Here is a 4,800-nt window from a genome sequence, read left to right as displayed (position 1 = left end):
TTTATTAGATCATATTCTCATGTTCTAGTTGTGTGTGCTGATAATTGTTTGTGAATGAATTGTTGTTCATATAAAATGGAAAATGTGCTAGCCAGTATAGTGTTTTGAAAATAAGAAGCTTACAAAAAATTTTAAGTAGTAAGTATATAAAGCATATCACCAAGTAGTGTGACAATTATTTTGACATAACATTTAACATCTGTATTGTCAGCACTTAGAGTTTTAAATCTTTTCGTAGCTACATCAATTTATCACTGTTGACTAAAAATGTGCTTCACCATACTCTATAGAAAGTTTTCACTGGTATTTTTCTTTTGAAATGTGTATAAAGCAATAAAAGTCTCCTTTTTCAAAGCTTAGGAAAATTCCAAAATGCTGTTCCTGATATGCAGATGCTCAGGGACATGTTTCTTAATCCAGACCACTTTGCATTGAAGATAATGATAATTCTGGATGTAGTGCTGGGACTTTATCCAGTGACTTCTGCCATTTCATCAGCATAAGGTGAAGCAGAGCTTAAGACTGTCTTTGTGGCAGTTAGCTGTAGCAACTCATGAATGTGGACAAATTTATGCAGGGTGACCTTCATGACTCTCAATGTACTTGGATGCTTTGTGATTTCCTCTGGGGTTACTAACTGGATGTTCCATTGACAACTAGAATGAGTGTTCTACCTGGCTGGCATTTTTAGAGCACATCTTTATGCATCAGAAAACCTCAGACATGCACAGGTCTACTAAATGCATTTTTCAGAGAACAAATTTCATTTGCATACTTGTCCACTATCTTTAACCTCGGATCATTTTCCCATATTCTTGATAAATCACTTTTATGACGAACATACAAACCAGTGCTTAAAAAATAATACACAATAGCTTTAAAGATAGGGTCTCATGGATGCAGTGTCCCCTGTTTCCAAGGAGTTTTAGAATGAGTCTTCAGGACATTTACTAGTCTCCACAGCAAAAAAATGCATGTATGGGGCATATATGCACACACATGCACACATACACACATAATTAAAATTAATAAAATAAATCATAACATGAAAAAGTTAAGCTATTAATTATGCCCTTCCCCAGCCTTTAGCAGTCTAATCAGACCTTGTTTTCCACAGTAGGTCTTCCACTGAGCTATCCCACCTAGGGTGTAGTCTTCAGATCTAGGTAAAAGTCTCCTGCTTTGCCACACATGCAGTGTCCTACAGAAGTAGACTGCCCACTGAGCTGCTGTGCTTGTTTTACAACAGAACCCAGCTGAAACAAAGGAACAGAACTCAGCTGAGACAAAGGATGGGTCTTTGGGTTTCCCCTATATAAACACAGAGTTGAAAATTAAACTTTGAGCCTTGATCAGAAATCTTGTCTTGGGTTCATTCTTCTTTTGCTTGCCCATCCTATTTCATTCCCAGCCTCCCTTTCAGGTTTACCTAGTTCTCCATGGCTGCTGGACAGCGACATATGGCTCCTGAAGAGGTGCTTGAAAACAGGAGGACCAACTCAGGAATGCTGTCTTTGGTGGAGCTCCACAGAAAACAGAAGAAATTATGATATCCTGCATGGTAAGCTACATACAGCATTAATGTGAGTGCTATAAATTTCATCTTTTAGAGGCTGATTTTTGTAGGTGTAAAAGGGATACAAACTAGACTGAGTCAGCACAGGCTCAACACTGATATCTAGGGTATGAGAGCACATTGGTTTGGGGAATTCTACAAAGGCAATTGTCCTCAGCCAAGAGCTGCTTCAGGCAGAAGGAGCAGGGTTTAAAATAAAATAAAATATAAAAAGAGTAAAAAACACACAAACAACAACAACAACAACAGATGTTAGAAAAACTCTTTGCTCAAGTATATTTGTATTGTGAATGGTTCTCAGTAGTAGAAATGACAAATATACATATGACAAGAGAAAGAGAAAGAATAGTTTTCAGAAAAGCCTTGGTTCCTGGTCTGGGGCACATTAGCATAAAAAGAAGGAAAATGGAGTTCAGAGCTCTCCAAGGGACAGGAGGAGGTCGGGAGATATCCTGCTTCCTCATTGGCTGCTACTGGAGACATCCTTAGCAGTGGTTACCTCCAGTTCTCTTCCCTCTCTATGTATCGTCTGCCTTTGGTGCACCAGTCTGTCCACATATCAGTTTATGTCTGTTTTTGTTTTGTTTGAATAAATATTGTTCCATGTTTTAAGTTGAAAAGAAAAAAAAAGGTTAAAACTTCATCTGCTGGCTATCCATCCCTTGATGTGGCTTAACTTGTAGAAGGGAATCTCAGTTTACACAACAGAAACTGATAAGTTACCTTGCACTGTAGCTGGGAATCACACACAACTGAAGAAAAAGCTACTTTTAAAGGGGCCAGCACCTTCTCAAGTTCTAGGGTGAGTAGGCTGATGGTTGTTTTTTCCTAAAAAAAAATCTCTGCAATTGTGATTATCAGGTTTAGTAACTGACAAGGTGCTTTTTCTCTTGAAAATACAGCTAGAAAAAGTAAAAAGTTTGCGTGGCCCAAATATATAAGATTTCTGTAGCTGCTTCCTTTTTTTTGTTTCTGATTGATTTTAAAGGTATAAATATGTTCTGCACATCTTAGTTATAGAGTATGGGCTGGTAAGTTATTGGGTATTAAAATTTTTGTAGCATTTGTAACAGAAAGTTAGCTTAAAACAGGTGACTCAGGGTTGGAGTCATTTTTAACAATAACACATGCCATGAACAAACCCAGGAACACAGGTCTCTAAACATACTTCTAAATTGGAATAATATTTTTTTGTAATTCTTATCCTAGAAGTAGACTTATAAGGGATCATATTTAAAACAATGTCTCTTTAATAAGGTATTAAAAGCTACACCATTGGGCACAGGAATTGGCAGCCCAATACTTTGTAATGTGAAAGTAATGCTTTTGGCATTAATTTACAAAAGAATAGATTGTTTAAAATTAGGTTTTGCTTTCCAAAGTTATGGTTATGCTCTAATATTGCAAGAGAAACTTAGAAATCATGGCTAAACTGCCATTATTCCATTGGCTGCAGTTTGCAGTTTGATCTCAGGCTCAGGATTTTTTAACTTTGTAATTAAAAAATTCAAGCAAGCAGAGGCTGCTTCTTTGCTGGAGATTACTGTAAACATTTACATTTGAGTTAATGCAAAGCTCACAGCAGCCTCAGCTGAGGCTTGTGTGCCATTCCTTTTGTCTTGCAAACCCTGCCTTGGGGCCTTTGGGGCCCTTACTCTTAGGCCAGAATGGCATTATTACACATCTATCCAGGTGTTGTTCAAAACAAGGTTCAAACTTAAGATTTATGAAAGGTTAATGAGGTTATGGAACTTGCAATTTGGCCTGCCTGTTTCAGCTGACATTCCAGGAAATGCAGATAGAATTATTATGGTTTGTAAGACTGCTTTTATACTATCCCTTTGTGTCCTGGTTACCATGGGAGGTTTACATCCAGTGAGCTTGCTTGTAACTTAAAAGAGCCCATGACGCTTTATCATTGGAAACTTTTGCCTCAAGGAATGGATAATACCCTTACATTATGTAAAAAAAAAAAAAAAAAAAAAATTTTTTTTGTTTGGTTATTCGAGACAGGGTTTCTCTGTATAGCTCTGGCTGTCCTGGAACTCACTTTGTATGTAAAAAAAATTTGCCTCTGCTTCACTACAAGAAGTTAGGACTTTGAATCTTTCAGTGTATATAATTTATTATATGGAAGAAATTTTATTAGCTGATCCTTCTGAACGAGTTTTACTACAAGGCTTTGCTTTAATATTTTGGAGTAGTTGTTGCGCCAGAAAAGATTCAAAGGCAATATCTTTTTCAATATTTGGGGTCTCAGATATATCCTAGAAAAACTCTGGCGCAGAAAAATCAAGAAAGAAAAAGATGATTTACTTACTTCAAATTATTTTTAAAAACTTTCGGGAGATGTTAATTGGCTAAGACCTCACCTTAACCTCACCACAGCAGGACTTAAACCTTTGTTTGATAATCTCAAGGGGGATGCAAATTAACTGGTGAGAGATGAATTGTTTTTCAGGGAGTAGAGAAAGCTACTGTAATTAATTGCTGGCTGTTTGTGTTATGTGCCCAAACCAGTTCTTTGGCAAAGGGAGCATTAATGTGGATTCATCCTTCTTCATCTCCAAGTAAAGTTTTAACATCATATTATAAAGCTGTTGAAGTGTAGGATAGAATCATGAAACATTTTGAAAAGAATATCTTAAGAACCTGAAGAAACATTTATTCCTTGTTTCAAACAGTAATTAAATTGGTTATTGCAGAGTACTGATATGCGGTCTATTGCATGACAGACTTTTAGGCAAAATTAAGTCATTATCCAAAAGATACAATTTGTTTCTATGAATCCTTTTGTGTTTCTTGTAAGTTTTTATATGTAGCCAATAGAGAAAGTACTTACTGTACTTACAGATGGCTTATTTGATGGGAAGGCAGTATATGTTAGTGGATCACATGTTTATTCTCTTGAGTTTCCACGTTTCAGCAAAAATAATTGAATTATGTGCTATAGTCACTGTTCTTAAAATATTGAAAAATATCAAGCTTTTAATTTGTATACTGATAGCCTATAGCTCAAAGCTTACAATTGCTTGAAATTGTTCCTTTTTAGATATTGTTAATTTTCAAATTTTAAAAATTTTTATGCAAATACTACTCAAGTTAAGAGAAAGTACTGTTCCTTTAGAGGACTGTCTTTGGACATTTAAAAGCTCATACTGGATTGCCTGGACAGATCCCATAAGGCAGTGCCACCACAGATCTCTATACGAGGCAGATTATAG

This window comes from Mus pahari, chromosome 17, assembly GCF_900095145.1.
Source record: "Mus pahari chromosome 17, PAHARI_EIJ_v1.1, whole genome shotgun sequence".
In the NCBI taxonomy this organism is placed as follows: Eukaryota; Metazoa; Chordata; class Mammalia; order Rodentia; family Muridae; genus Mus; species Mus pahari.
Note: the sequence above shows the minus strand (reverse complement) of the source record.